Source organism: Alligator sinensis, unplaced genomic scaffold (genome assembly GCF_000455745.1).
Source record: "Alligator sinensis unplaced genomic scaffold, ASM45574v1 scaffold320_1, whole genome shotgun sequence".
Taxonomy (NCBI): domain Eukaryota; kingdom Metazoa; phylum Chordata; order Crocodylia; family Alligatoridae; genus Alligator; species Alligator sinensis.
In genome coordinates this window covers 664,167-680,935 of record NW_005842249.1, presented here as the reverse complement: position 1 = coordinate 680,935, position 16,769 = coordinate 664,167, and positions in this window count along the sequence as shown.

Below are 16,769 nucleotides of genomic sequence, written 5' to 3'. Positions count from 1 at the left end.
ATGAAAAAAGCCAGTCTTTAGAAAGCTGATTTGAAGGAATGCAACGAAGGTAAAATAAGTAAGGTCTTTATGAACAATTATAACTAAAAACAAATTGCCTCCTCCTCAAAAAAGATTAGACACCAAAGGGATGTATAACTAATTTTGCACTTTTCAAGCAAGAAAATTAACTTTAGCACTGCTCTCCTAAGGGGGCCATGAAACTATCAGAATCTAATATCACCTATCCTTCTGTGGCAAACATTTTCATTTAATCAAGGGTTACCATGAGTTTACTGACCAAGAGCACCAGTGTGTGGGTAAGGCACACCAATTTCTGTAGTTTACAGCATACCAAAATGCTGCAGCCAGCATCACATTCATATATCTTTGATTCTCTAGATTCAATAATCAGGTACCCAGTTACACATAGGGTCACTGGGAGAAGCCTCTAGCATTAGTCTCACAAGAAACTTGAACTTATGACTCTGGAGCTGTAGGAAGATACCCTAATTTGCTTTGCCACTATGCTCCTGCTTCCATTTTATCAGTGACCCCCAACAAAAGAAAATCTCAGCCTTAATCATGCAGTGATGTTGCTGCTGTCTGGCCTTCTTTATCTCAAGCACATGTAAAAGAAAACTACAAATTCCTGAGTATATTAAAAGTAATTATTCCTTGTTCTTCAATAATAGCCAGATGCTAAAAAAATTCAGTATCTACTTGAAGTGCACAGATGTATTCCAAATGTCCATGTGGCAGTCATTCTGCATGTGTCAATAAACAGCTATGCTAGTATGTTTCCATAAAGAAACACTGCGTACTCAGATTTGCATGTGCAAGTGAAAAAAGCAAACGATTCTGTGGAGGCCAATCATTACACTGCAGTCCAGGAGTCCTGTACGTGTGAAACAAATGGTAAAACGAAATGTTCCATGGTGCTTGGTTTTGATTCTCTATACAGAAATGAAGGTTGAAAGTAGACTATCATCCCTATGCCAACAGAGTTAAAATACCTTGGGTGTCTTTCATACATGAAAGCTTAATGATGGGCTGCTTCTAACTTCAATTTGCTTGAAATTCAATATACACTCAAACCACTGATACATGCCTGTAAACCTGAATGTCTCCTTCACAAGCCTTAATTATTTATAGTGTATGTAGTTATTTGTGTGTCTGAGGTTAAGACACAAGACAGGAAATCAGTCTTCTCAATTATGTCTCCTTGTTTTCCTGGAACTCTTCACTATTCATACATCCAGCATTTGCAGCATCTAATAACATTCTGCAAACTTTTCACATTTGTTTAAAAATTAGGACCAGACTTTTCAACATGAGTGTCTACAGCTAGCTGCCCACCTAAATCCATATTTAAGTATATAGGGCCTGATCCATCTCCCAGTAGAGCCAAAGGAAAGGCTCTCAGCTTAGGTCAGTGGAGTCTAGATGAGGCTAAAGAATATCTATCCTAAATGTCAGAGGTGCTGAGCAGTCATAGCTCCTTCTATCTACAGGGGCTAAGCACCTCTGACAACATTTGTTTAAATGCCCAGCTTCAGGCAGCCTAACCCTTAAAACAACTGGCAGGGCAGTGTGGCACCTGATAGACTGCCTTGTTCAAAAAGGCATGAAGTAGGCCATAGCCTGTGAAAGTTCATGCATCTCTGAAGTTGATAAGATGTCACACTGCCCCATTTTCTGCCTAACTCCAGACTAACATGGCTAACTACTTCTCCTTACAACAAGTGGTAAGTCAGCATTTGTAAGAAACCATGACTGCGAACCCAGTAGAAGTTACTTTTAACTCCTTACTTTAAATTGACCTGATCTGAAGGTGACAGTGCCTCTGGAAAGACCCTGAAAGCCCAGGCAGGACATACAAAATCAGTACCATACAAAATCACACTTCTTATGCAGAAGTGAAAGAAAGGGCTTTAGGAAAGGACTAGCGAAAGAATCAGAGACTCTTACTGCTTCTTACAGCCAACCTAGGATTGCTAAGGATAAAATGCTGTGACTTACAGTTATTGAAGATGGCCTCAGCTGTTTTCTTCTTCAAATCTGAAATAAACAAAAATGTCAGCTATATACTCATTTAAATTGTTTCTACCTGTACACTCATTTAAACTCAGGACTAAACTGTACGAGTCTGGCACAGCCCAAAGTAAACAGCAGGGCTGATATACCCATCCTTATCCACTTTCCCCATTTCTTCCCTCTCTTTATATAGAATTATCTGGGCTCTAATCCAAAACCAACTTCAGTTGATGGGGCTGTTTCCATCAAATTCAATAGGCTTTGGGTCATGCTCCTTGTCTGTTGCATTAGTATTACCCGTGTTGTGCTCATGTTTTCCACTCTCCTGCTTTGTACGTGGAGTGAATTTTGTTTGTTTGAAATAATGATTACCGAACATATGGTTATTAATGTCATTCTATTAAGGAATACAATAAAAAAAGGAAACAAATAAAAAAGCCTATACACAGGCATCTTAAATTGAGTGATTTTTGGCAGAGCCATGAACAATGTAAAAGGCATATTTCATTGTGTTTTTGCTACAATGACATGGGATTACTTATTACCAAAGATATAAGCAATGATTTATTATTATTCACTATAGCAGAGGAGTATCAGCATAATAAAGAGGGATGAGATTTGTGTTGAAGTAAGAAGCTACTGGTGGCTTCCAACTGAGGCATAGAGGCTCGCTCCTGTGAATTCTCAACTTCTATTGAAGAAGCAGAATGACAAAGTTTTAACTAGGCTTGTGGGCAGCAAGTTTACAGAAGGGCTCAGCTCAACGTCTTCCATTAAAAACATTGTTCCTTGTTGGGCTGTACCATGAGAATGATGGAGCCGCTTGGTCCACAGCCTGTCTGGTCACTTCATCTAGATGTTTGGCAGGGATTTAAAAGCTTTGGATCACCAGTCATTTGCCACTGGTTTCAAATATAATAAGTATATAGCTCAAAGTTCATAATGTGATATCTGATTATCATAATAGTATTAGTTCTCTCCTGGTTGCCAGCCAAATGAAAGTGACACCAAAAGAGCACACCTGTTTTTTACAAGATGTTTTCAACTTTTCTTCCTAGTAAATATTGACAATAGTAAATTTTTAGCAACCCTCTGGGTGGAAAGGCACTTCCCTATCAAGGCCTAAGTATAAAGCTGTCAATTACCAAGACTTCAATTAGATTGCAAAACTAGTCATGCAGACAGAAGAAGCAGACAGCTTGTTGAAGCATAGTGCCAAAAGCAATGCAATTGGCATGTTTTTATTGAGCTGTACAGTCTATGAGTCAGATAGGTATATTGCAAGGTATTTCCTTTGTGTGTCCCTTTCTGACAGCTGCCTAACATATCTATGTTGGAAAAACAAAAGCCTTATGTTGGCCAAGGGTATATCATTCCTGCCTTTATGTAGGGGTTAAACCAGATGACCCTTAATGTCTCTTCCAAGTATATGATTCTCTATGACCAAGTCTGAGATAAGCTTGTTGATATCAAGTGGGATTATATGGGTTTAAGCAAAGTAAGAACTTGACTCCTTGGTTTTTACCTTCTGAGGAATGCATAAAAATCTATAGGGAGCTCTCTTCAATGTACAGCTTCTTTTTTAGCATGTTTTACAGTTCTCCAGGACAATGCAGCTGAGGCAATGATATGTCTATCTGCTGCTGAAGAAAGTGGTGCAATGAGACCTGAGAGCAAAATACCCGAGCGTACTTACTGAATATCAGAAGTATTACTTTTGTTTTAGGACAATCAAGGCTCTCTGTTAAATGCATGGTGTTCACCCATACCTTCTATACTCAAGGCAAGAAGGGAGGTGGAATAAGAAACTTGATGGTGGTATTCTCTGCCTAATGTCCCTCTGGATAGAGAGATGCCTCGTGTGCCTAGGTTAGCTCGTGTTAGGGCTGCTTTGAGTCTCTAAAATGAGACAAGCAGTTCTTGCATTGTAAAGAATTGGGGATCAAACATTTCAGACTCATTCATGTAAAGTTAAGCAACAAGGCTGAATAATACAAAACCAGGAGGGCTGAAGTCAGGAACACAGGAGCCTGAAATATGCAGTCTAATTTCTGCAGTGTTGAATCCTTGTTAGGTCCCATCTAAGTTAACAGGACCTGTTGGGTAGTGTAGACTATTTTAAATCCTAAATTGCTTAATGGCAATATTGTATAGCATTTGCTTGTATTCACTTGACCCAAGTTTGGGTAAGAGAAGAGGCGGCAAAGGAAATGAGCAGAGGGAAGAATCTCAGATGTACAAATAATTTTAGAAAGTTCAAGAAAGACAGATCAAAAGAAGACGGTTAAAAGTCGCTTAGAGTGTATTTAGTGGTTTTATGCCAGCTAGATCTGATTTTAGATCCTTGACTACACTTGACTAGACTTGATACATCTTAAATAGGAAATAAAAATAGGCATATGAATATTAATTGGAGTAGAACCTATAAGGAACATTTTTATACTTTTTAGCCTTATTAAGGTTTTGATCATTAGCCAGGTAATAGAGTATAAAAATATAGATCCACTTTGGGATTTTTGTTTTTCAGTCTTGAACAACAGTCTTTCTGCATTATCCATCTGCATGTGTACTTGCTTAGTACTTTTTCCCTAACAGGCTGGCCACCTAAGCCTTTAGGACTTTTTTTTTCTATTCAACTTTATTTATATTTATGCTTATGAGTATTTAATTTTGATGGGGCTGGCCCTTTGAACCATTCTTGATTCCCAGAATATCTCTGGGGGTCAACAGCACTTGATACCATTGACAAACAGGAATTAGCCCAGCTCCATTTTGATTGGGTTGTCTTAGCTTCAAAAAATGTTTGAAGATTTGGGCCATAATTCTCTTCCTCCTCCCAACTTGGTGGTTCCTTTTAATTCAGTGAACGTAATAGATGTAAAAGGGAAAGGACTGAACAGCCTCTCAAAGCAAATCCAGAGTGGGAACATCTACACCTTCCTTAATGCACTTTTCCTAATGCACATTACATTTAGTACCTCCAATGTGACGTACTAAATAAATACGCATTAAGCCGCCCTAATGCGCAGTAGCAAAAGCACACACTAAGCGCACACTGCTTAATGAACAGTAGCCTATTTTACTATGCATTAGCATATTAGCACTATTTTTATGCAATGCTTTAATGCACAGACGTGCCTGGTGTGGCCTGTAGCAGAATAATTGCGCAGTGCCCTGTCAACACTCCATAAGCCCTGTCTCTAAGGGATGCAAGAGGAGTAAGCTTCTATGCTGCGGGCCAAACAACTACCCTGAACTTGCAAGAATAACTCCTTATTCCATGTTTGTGAAAATGGCATTTGGACATGTACTGTGATCCCAAAACAAAGTTTAAGTAATATTTACATTACCTAGCCACAAGGTGGCACTTAATAGTGACAGCGTAATAAACTGTGTTTAGTAAATAGAGAGGACAAAAAAGTCAGGTGCAATTCAGTCTTTCTGAACTGGGATTTAGTTCCTACTTGTGCAATCTACTTTCATTATCATAGCAGTTTTGCATATATAACAGATTACAATACACTGAAAACCATTGTGTAAATGATTAACCTCAATTCCCTACAAAACAGATTATTAAGGAATTTCATTATTTTTCTTTTGTAATTAGGTGTACTTAGGCAGAGTGAGCATACATAAAAATGAGAAAAGCATGCATTTATATTACTAATAGGTTCTTACAGATTAGTAATTAAGGCTGGGATTTTCTAACGGGATGAAGGAAGCAAGGTGCCCTATTGCTGCTGGCATGTTTTTAAACAACTCAGCCTAACCACTAGGTTAGGGCTAGAGACAAACATTACATGTAAACTGGTTTAAATGATCAGAAACTGGTTTAAACCTGTAACTGAACAGATGTTCAGTGAACATAAACCAGTTTGAAAATGGCTGAAATGTTTTGAGATAAACCTGGTTGAATGTAGGTTAACTGATTTGGGTCAAACCAGTTTATGCAATGTCTGTCCCAGACTCCTTCCTGGCTTAACTTAAACCAGACTGCCCCAGCATCCCGGCATGCTCTCTGAGCTGGGCTCTCTGCTCCACAGCAGAGCTGGCCCCTCTCCTCTGCTCCCTGGCTGCAGTTCTGGCAGAGATTGCAAGCGCTTCCCCCTGCTCCCTCCCACCCCTCCCCTCCCCACTTCCTGCAAAGCAGGGATTCCCCCCTCCCTTTTGTTTATACAGACATTCCTCAGCATTAGCTAGCATACCACATGCTGGCTACCATCCATGCTGTGGGAGACAGAACTGTGTCTGCTTAAGGCTTCTTGGAGTTAATCAACAGGTAGCTGTCCCTCCATTTCTTCCTTGGAAAAAGTTGTTTAGGAAGCACTTGAACTAATGAGAGAGGCTTTGTTTTCTGATGGGGTGATAAATGCTGATAACAGAGCTGATAAATGCTTTGTTATCAAGGAGGGGGCGGGGAACCCCATCCTTGTCAGAGCATCCTGCTGGGGCCTGGCCATGCCCCTCCTCAGCTCCACATTGTGAAAGGGAAGGGAGGGTTGTTCTAGTGCCCCCTGGCTTCTAGCCTAAGCCATTGCAGGCATGTGCCTGTACTTCTGGGATGTCTATGCTGTTACAAACTGGTTTTGCCTAGCCAGGTTAGACTAACCTGCAAAGATTTAATCAATTCAGGTTCAGGCTTTTTGAATGCCTGTCCCTAGCCTGCAAGTTTCAGAGGTACAATCATTTCTGAGTTCTGCAAAATAACCCTGCACAATAAATATTTTTGCTCCTCACTGAGGAGTTCAGGGATGGTATGCAAAGACAAATATTATTATAGTTTCATACCTCTAAATGATATTTTTGTCTCAGTACTGGGAAAGCTAGTTTTTTGCCTGCTACTGAAGTTCTGTTTAGTTAGAGGCGCCACTGCATGTATGAAAGAAAACAGAATAAGTGGCAAAACACCCACTGACTTAAAGGGAACAAAGGTTTCATTGAGGTCATTTAAATATTGCAAGTGAATGCACTATTAGGAAGGGTCATGCATTTCAATATATGGAGGGTTAAAGATGGCTCTATACTTTAAAAATGAAAAATCTTTTTATCTTTCTATTTCTAAAATCCAACATAACTTGGAACAGGCAAGTGCATTATCTTCTAGGCACACACATTTCCATTTTGCCTCCACTAGAACCTTTACTTTGCCCAATTATTTCTGCATGCAGTTTTGCCAAAATAGCATCTGAATCTGTACTTTAAAGGCAATTTGACAAAGTAGCTTCCTACCCTATAGCTGAAAATGTTCTGGATACTTTGTTTACACCAATGATATCATCCACATAAGCAGGATAGAGATGATTTTCAACTGAAATACTAAGAAAAGGAAGAAAACCAGACATTGAAGCCATCACCCATCCCCTTTGGGGCAAGCATATGAAGCAGCCATATTTGCACTCCATACTGTTTCTTTTCTGTATTGTGGAATCATAGAAAAATGGGTTGGAAGAGACCTCAAGAAGCAAGGCAGGAACATCCCAGTTGGGCTCCCAAGGGACGTGGTGCTCTCCCCTACCCTGGGGGTCTTCAAGAGGAGGTTAGGTAGGCATCTAGCTGGGGTCATCTAACCCCAGCCCTCTTTCCTGCCTATGCAGGGGGTCAGACTCGATGATCTATTGAGGTCCCTTCTGACCCTAACATCTATGAATCTATGAATCTATGATGTGTGGGCTAGCCTGCTTAATACATGGCATCCCTAAATGTTTGCCCAGTACCCATACTGAATGTACATTAAAACTTTCTGAATGAGGAAAAAATGTATCTAGCATTTCTCCCACCACATATTACTTTGGGGCGCAGACAGGAGTGACAATTTTTGCCGGATCTGGCCACAGAAAGTAGTTTATAGCTGTGACCAAACACAAGTGCATGACTGCAGGTAGCTTAAAAAATGGCTGATCAAGTGAAAATCTGACCCCTCGTTGCATTAGGTATCAGATAAAGACATTTCAATGTGTAGCATCTTTTGTAACTTGTGTCTGCGGAGCTCCCAGCCTGTCACTGTTTTCAGAATGGGAGGGGGGGAAAGGGAGTAGAGGGAGTTCTGGGAGTTTTTCAGCTCTCACTGCAGGGTAGGGCAAGTGTATTGGAGCCCGCACCCCTCAGGTGTTGGGGGGCTCAAATTTTCCCACCCCACCCTTCAGCACTGGCTGGGGAATCCCAAAAAGGAGCTCCCTCCACTGCCTTTCCCCACTCCCATTCTGAAAACAGCAAGCACTGGCAGACAGCTGTGGCCATTGCTATGAGATCCTGGCTGCAGGCTCCCAGCTCCAGCTAGACCCTCCCCTCTAAATCAGCAGTGAACTTCTGTTTGGTCTGGGGTAACACTCAGAATGCTTTACAGAAAACATTCTGAGTTTCAGCGGGGAACTGAACTTCTGTCCCTTTCATCCTTTTAGATTCCAGCCTGACTAGAAGCAAAAGTGCCTAGATACCATGCAGCCGAATGATCTTCATTGCTGCCTATCAATATATGATCAGTATTTTTAACCAGACTGAAAATGACTACTGAAAATCTCAGGGTGGGAACTCAGCAGTTTTACAGATTTAACTTTTAAGCACTTGCATAACTGTTAGACTGCAAGTAAGCACACTGCAGAATGAGGACTATAAAACAGTCTAGAAGGGGAAAATGGAATTTAACAAGCCATCCAATACTTAGGGTTATCATCTGAATTAAATCCCTCCTTAACTTTGGCTTGGAAATAGGAAATTGATCTCCATCACATGTCTGAAGAGGGCCTGGCTGCCCAGGGTACATCTATACTGCTACTACAGGGCTCCAAATGGTGGTCTCATAAAGCCCATCCTGCTTACCTACTCCCACAGTGAAGCCTGCCTGAGGGAGCCCTTTGCTGCTGCTCTCAAGCTCACAGGACACAAAATGCTAAATGTGACGGAAGGAGGCACCCTTCATTGCTTCATGTTTGGGTTTGACTCATGCAGATTGGGTGTGGTGGCAGCACACTCTGGAGTGCCACACAATTACTGATGTGCCCAAAATGAAAGAAAACTTTACTGTGGACTTCTGCAAACTCAGCACCTTGGATAAGCTGCCCAATTTGTCTTGGTCATTATCTACCTGGACCTTGCTAGCAAGTTACCATTGTGGCATGAGAAAAATCAGAACTCCTGAGTAGCAAATGCAGGACCAAACTCTGTCTCTGCTACCATAGGGTGGGGGAGTACTAAATGTAATAGGATTGACATGGTTCTGCTGGGGAAGAACAGATCACAGAAAAGCTGCTTAGCAGCCTGAACTGTAGGAACTGCCCAGCTGCTGGGTTAGGTTGAAGAATTCCTGCTCCATGGTCCTTCTGTGCAATATGTCATTACTACAGGGTTGGGGGAATATCTAGCTCACTATACCTTATGCCTTCTACAGACTGCGCATTTCTGATATAGTGCCATTGTTATCATGAATGCCATGTGCCCCCGGAGGTTGGGGGGGCACAGCAAGCTCCCGCAGGCAGTGGTGGCACTGTTGGCTGCGGAGAAGCAGTGAGCTCCTGCAGGCGGTTGCAGCACTGTCCGTGGCAGGGTGGGGGTGGGGATTTGGTGAGTGCCAACCAGTGGTCGATGACCACCCACAGACACCACCGGCAGTGTTGGCAGCAGCCAGCAGCAATCAGAGACCGCCCATAGACGCTGCCAGTGGTGTTGGTGGTGGTGGTGGGGGTGGCGAGGAGGTGCACTGCCAAGCTCAGGGGGTACACGTGCACCTGCATGCACCCCCTACGTGTTGCCAACGATTGCCATAATTACTTCCTCCAGAGGCGACCCTAAGTTACTTCTCATGACATTCAGCCTTGCCTCAGATGGATCAGATCTGCTAATCTATACTTAAAGGCAACTAAACCAAGCAATATATCTTCCAGCCATTCCTTTCTTGAGGTCCACAAATTTTGTACTCCAGTTCCATGTACAGAGGCTCAACAATCAGTCCCCTTTCCAAGAGCCTGGCTTCTCTCTTGGTTTCACTTTTCCCATTGGCAGATCAATGAGGAGGAAGGATGGTGGGTAGGGTGTCTGGGACTCAGAAGATCAGGTTTACCTCCTTGCTATGCTGTGCACTGTAAGAAGCGCTTAGCTTCTTCATGCTTTAATTCCGTATCCGTACAATGGACTAATACCACTGCACTGCCTTCCAGGAGTCTTCCAAGAGTAATTATGTGAAAGATTGCTAGGCGCTCAGAAACTGGTAATGGGGGCCATAGAAGCACCTTAAGCCCTGAACAGACTAACAGAGGGATGGCCTACCTGTAGCATGCATGCCACAAGTGACACAGGTAGCCACTGTGTGTGGCTTACCACAGATCAACTTTTTTCAAGGAAGGGCAGGCAGCACAGTGGCAGATAGAGAAGGGAACAGAAAATAGAGCAGCAGGTCAAGGAGGGAGTATAGGGCAGAGAGTAGAAAGCAGAGCAGAAGATTGGACAGGAGAAGGGGATTGAAGCGGCACTCAGGAAAGCACTAAGGGCTTAATTTGTAGCATGCCTGCCAAATGGTTGGTTCCTACTAGACTAACACATGGCTTGGTATACTTTCTGTAGGTTTGATACACCAATCTAAATTATATTGGAATTGGGAAAGAACTGGACATGAATTATTCTGGGGTGGTTGCAGATACTGACTACTATTACTTGGTGGAGGAGGAGCTGTTTGCCTTAGCATGTGACTTCCTCAGGAAGGACACAGAGAGACACTATCTAAATCATTATACCTTGCATTGGTGGAGTTTGGCCCTGTTTTTTTCAGATATTATTCTCCATAGTTTAGGTGATGTTATTCTGGCTTAGTGCTGTGCATCATCTGTCTGCTAGTTTTATACACTAATGTGATGCCAATCTAAATGGGTTATTTGTTCAGGCCCTTAGACTCAAGTTGTGTTTTATGCCTCCTGTGGTAGCAGTAGCATTTCAGAGAATACATATACCAGGTCCTGGTGGAAAGAAGAATGAGCTTTTGGGAAGGAAGATAAAGTCATTCTGCTATGTGTTCCTGAAATATACACTTAATCTCAGCCTGAACCAAAAAAAAAATCAGTGTCACTTCTGATTCTGCTTTATTTGAACCTGATTTTCATCCTGAAAGTTAAGTAATTTTGTGAAAACACCCTGAGGCAAATCAAGTGTAGATGATATGATTCTCTGTACATGTTCCACAAACACTCTTTGAATATGGATGAGGCAAAGAAGAGGGAACCATGACAAAGAAGACAAACAGGAGGTACAGCAGGGTGGCACCTTAAAGACTATCTGGTTCAGAGATGCTTGACTTTTCCAAGGCAACAACCTACTTCATTAAGTGCTGTGAAGTAAGACAAAGTATCTCTTAATCCCCATATGGCAGAGGGTTCCCATGGATTGCCCTTTCCAGTCTTGTTGATGTCTGCGCATGTTACACACAGATCTATATTTTTTCCTCATCCACTGAATTTTAATCCTATACCGCTTAGCTTTCTACTTAGAAAAACTGTCTCTTTCTTTAACATAAATATAGTGGTCACATTATATTAAGGTTCCCTTTAGACAGGGTGAATGAATGATCAATACATGTTACAAGCATGCACATGAATATTGTGTTATCTAGTGTTAGGAATGCAGCAGAAATGGCTGCAGACTTATAAGCAACTTACTGAACTTTATAACAATGGATTAAACATTATTTAAACCTCCATGAATCACCCCCATATAAGTTAGTCATAATTGATATTAAGTGTGACAAATTTATCTATACAAATCTGATGCCAATTTAATGAAAATACACTGAAAATACACTTGGCACACTGCACCAAGACACTGGATTTTGGAGAAACTTTAACTGTGGTTGAAAAAAAAGAACCTCCCACTGTCTCTCATTTGTGTTAGTTTTGTCTTGTATTCTCTCTACCTGTCTGTACATATGTCTATAATGCTGAGCCTCTCATTTGGCCTCTCTCTTTCCTGTCCATGTAAAGGTTTGGAAATTTCAATAATTCTCTTTAAATAACTCTGGGCATGTTTACACATGACACTATGTTGCCATAGCAATGTGCTATGGCGACATAGCATTGGCAGGCACAAACTGTGACGCCAAGGCTACAGTGGTGTCCCTATGGCACCATTGTTACTGTACCATCATTTAGTACTAAAGGAAGTACAAAATGACAGCGCCAAAAGCAAGTACTAAATGATAGTGCAGTAACAGCCTATACTGTGCTGTACCAGTGGTGCATGGTTATTTTTAGCCGCTACATCACTGTAGCTGTGGCATCATGGCAGGAAACCAAATGCACCCTCAGAGATGGGACTCAATAAAACATTCATCAAAAACTGAGGTCAGCTAACTCACTTGCATGGTTCCTAAGGACAAGTGGAAACATCTGCCTCCTAATGCTAGGCTCTGTGGGTACATCTACACGTGCACTTAACTGTGCAGCAGACTAATTTGTTGCAGTGTAAAGCATCACAGTCTACACGTGCAATGCTATTAGAGTGAAACAAACTAATTTTCACCACCATTAAGATAGTACTGTTGGGGACAGTTCTATCTTACAATGGTGAAAATAACTGCCTAAATGCTCATGTAAATGATGACGCAGGCAGCAGTGGGCCAGACACCAACCTGCCACCTAGCCACAGGGCTTCATCTGCTGGGGCACTCTCATACCCCAGCCAGTCCCTCTGCCAGCTTCCAGAGCCTGGGGCTGACCCCCTGGGCCCCCTGCCAGCTTGAGGCTTACCTGCCTCAGCTCAAACTTCTGCGGTCTCAGGCACATCTGCATGTGCACCCTAGACCACAGCAGTTTGAGCACGTGCAATTCAGGTGCTGTGATAAACGCCAGCGCAAACTCTGCTGGAGGTCATCACGTTCATCACGTGTAGATGCAACCTATGTTTCTAAAGAACCTAAGCAAATGCTGGGTGCTAGATAAATAAATAAAAATAATGACAGATGACTTGTTGTTTGAAAGCAATTAATGACATGTTGCATATGGCCAAAGCCTGTGGCTTTGGGACAGATGGCAGTACTTTCTGCTCACTATGGAGCAGCACCAGAGATCTTCCAACCATCTTTCTCATGGCAAGAACATGTAGCCAGCTATACACTTTGCAGGGCAAGATGCCAGAAAGGGGAAAAATGGGATGGTGACAGTCAGTGCTGTAGCAAGGGGGGGATGAGTGGGGCGACTGCCCCAGGTGCCGAATCAAAGGAGTGCCAACAGGCGCTGTCCAGCCGGGGCAGGGCGTGGGACAGAGCCGCATGTGGCTCATTTTGGGGGGTGTGGGGATGGGAGAAGGGTGGCTCCCACCACTGTGTGCACTCCCAGGCAAGCATGCGGGGGGCATGTGCCTCTTGGACCTGTGTGCGGGGCAAGGGCAGGCTGCTGCTGCAGGGTTTGCCCTGGGCACCAAACTTCACTGCTACAGCACTGGTGACTGCCTTGCTATTTGGGTCCACTGCTACCATGGGGATCCTGGCTATGAGCTGACTCCACTTTCTGTCCTGCAGACTGAACCCATATCTATTTACACACATGTTTCTCTGCTGCAAGGGTTTCTGGTGGAAGACAGCAACTACCACCACCAAGTTGTCAGGAAGCGCGCACACACACTTGTGGCTCCACTACAGAAATTATGCCACCAAAGTACAAATCAGTAGTGTAATGAAGTGGGGTAGAGGGAGACTATACCACCAACTCCAGGTGCTGGACCTAGGGGGAGTGCAAAAAGAGCAGCACAGTTAGGCCTCTGGTCCAAAGTGTGCCTTGGGAAGACACTAGCAAGTGAATGGACTGTGACAGCTGAAGGCATGGAGGTGTCCACATACAACTTCAGCCAGTTGTTGGGCAGTGACAGAAATGGGTAACTCTTCACCCAGACTGAGGGGTTCTGTTCCCACAGAGAGGTTTTGAGTGTGAATTGGAGTTCTGCCGGGAAAACCTTCAATTTGTAAACTATATAGAGCCAGGGGAAAGAAATCTGGGCCTCTCTGGTGCCAGTGCTAAGGGGAGGAAAGAACTGGACCATGGTTCACATTATTGCTGCAATGCCAGGGGGAGAATTAATCTTATCTCAGGTGTTTCAAAGGCAGTGATATGCGCATTTGAATGATATCTTCCATTTCCACTGTTGGTTTGGTTAAAAATGGGCCCTAGTTTGGTTGCAGCCATCTGAGAAGAGGCAGTAGGAACTACTGAGGCAGCCTAGAACCCTCAAAAGAAGAGGGGCTTCTAAGTGGACCTTTAGGAAGATTCAGGGTATTAAGAAGTCAAACATCCAAGAGATTCTAGATCTAGCTCTCTTTCTATGGCATCTATTAAGTATCCAAAATAGCATTATCTTTTTGCTGCAAACATATGAATAGATTAGTAAAATATCACTATTTTTTTCCAGTATGCTTACCATCCACACTGTGGAACAGGTGGTAAATTTTCCTGCTAGCTCTCAAAGCTACCCATGACCATGTCTGCAAGAACATACATGATGCACCTGACTGACAGACAGCTTATTCCAGCTGCTCCCAAGAGCAAGCAGTTTTGCACTGAGTACAAGTTGAGACATGGTGCTGAATAACAAGATGATTAGATGCAGGGTTGAAGATTTACTCATTCTCCTTATCGGATCCTCTTAGCCTGCCATTCAAATGAGGACCTGCCCTGGATTTTTAGTAGGTGTTCAATCACATAGTTCTACTGCGTTATATCCTGACCCAAAACTATGGTTTTTGGTAACACATACACAGTGACAGTTTTCAGAAGTTGTTAAGAAAGTGGCTAGCAATGGCCTTATCACTTGCAGCCTCAAGGCCTTATGACCTCAAGTGATAAAAACCACTAGAGTTGGAATGATATAGATAAATATATATCAGGGATTTATCAGGGATAAATAAATGCAGGGATAGAGCTGGCAGGCAAAACCAAGATATTTTTTTGATTTCCATGATCTTCCAAAGTTCAGCTGTAAATTTTGGCTTCTCCCTGTTGCAGGGGAGAGGATGAAACCTCAAATTGAGCTCTAATGCAGGATCTGGATTCCAAATCTCCCTCTCCTTCAAGGATATAATAGGACATTCAGCTGTATAATGCTGTAACATAACAAGAAACTCTTGCCCTTGTTATTTGGAGGGTTTAAGTGGGTAAAGGGCCAGGGATCAGGCACCTAATAAGGCAATTAGCTGCATCTGGCATTGGGGAAAGGGAGACAGGGGGCTGGGCTGAGGAATATAAACCCAGTCCCTGAGCTGAAAGGGGGACAATCTGGCCCAGCAGGCAGGGTAAGGAGTTCTTGCCTAAGGTGGTTGCTGGAGGAGGACTGACCTGTGTCCACACAGTGCCAGAGAGCTGTGGATAAGAAGCCAAGGAAAACTCTTAGGCTGCAGGGAAGTATTAACCCAAGATTATGAAAAATTTGTTATTTATTTTGTATTTATGCTTTGGTTAGGTCAACTGGTAGACTGGGAGTGGCTATAAGAGGTGATGAGGAGACCACAGACAAGGGTGCTTGCGGATGTTCCTCTGCAATAAGTACCAGAGGTCAAGCCCTGAGACAGGGCAGCAGAGAATACAGAGGTGCAAGTGGACCCCAAGAAAGGGATTGCTAAACCCTGAAGGCTGAGGTCTTGAACAGCGGGTCCAGGCAAAAGGTGTGTCCAGAGAGGAAAATGGGGTTGAAGGTGTGACAGCTGAGTCCCTGACAAGTGCCCCACTAACCTATAGGGCATGTCTTCTTAAAAGGGAAGTATTGTGAGAAGGCAAAAGGCCCCAGGTTTGGTCAATCAGGGTGGACAGAACAGCTTACCACATGAGGTGACTACCGCCCCTCAAAGACCCCTCCCATCAATAGTAAATAACATCAAAGGCATGACAGGAGGCAAGGCAGGATTGGGAAGAAACCATCAAGTGGGGCGTACCTCTCCCAGTATTACAAATGCTCACCTATGCCTATCTGTATTTCTAAAGAAACACTATAAATTTGACTGTTTTCTGGGATTGTTAGACCTGCTTAACACACATTACTTGACCAAGAAGGATCTCTTACTCTTCTCTTCTAGAAACAACAGAGTATTTCATATGTTGACTTTCTGTCCTGAAGGAAAATTTCATAGATTTCATAGACATCAGGGCTGGAAGGGACCTCGGAAGATCATCGAGTCCAGCCCTCCGCCCAAAGGGCAGGAAATCAGCTGGGGTCATAGGATCCCAGCAAGATAAGCATCCAGTTTTATCTTGAAGGTGTTCAATGAAGGCGCTTGAACCACCTCCGGTGGCAGGCTGTTCCAGACCTTGGGGGCTCGGACAGTAAAGAAATTCTTCCTTATGTCCAGCCTGAAACGATCTTGAAGTAGTTTGTGACCATTCGACCTCGTCATCCCTTGGGGCGCTCTGGTGAACAAACGTTCCCCCAGATGCTGGTGGTCACCCCTGATAAACTTGTAGGTGGCCATCAGATCACCCCTGAGCCTGCGCTTTTTCAGGCTAAAGAGCCCCAGGGCTCTCAGCCTGTCACCGTAGGGTCTGCTTCCCTGACCTCTGATCATACGCGTGGCTCTTCTCTGGACTCTCTCAAGCTTCTCCACATCCTTTTTGAATTGTGGAGCCCAAAACTGGACACAGTACTCCAGCTGCGGCCTCACTAAGGCCGAGTACAGGGGGAGAATGACGTCCCGGGATTTGCTTGAGAGACGTCCCGGGATTTGCTTGAGACGTCCCGGGATTTGCTTGAGATCATCGAGTCTGACCCCCTGCATAGGCAGGGAAGAGTGCTGGGTG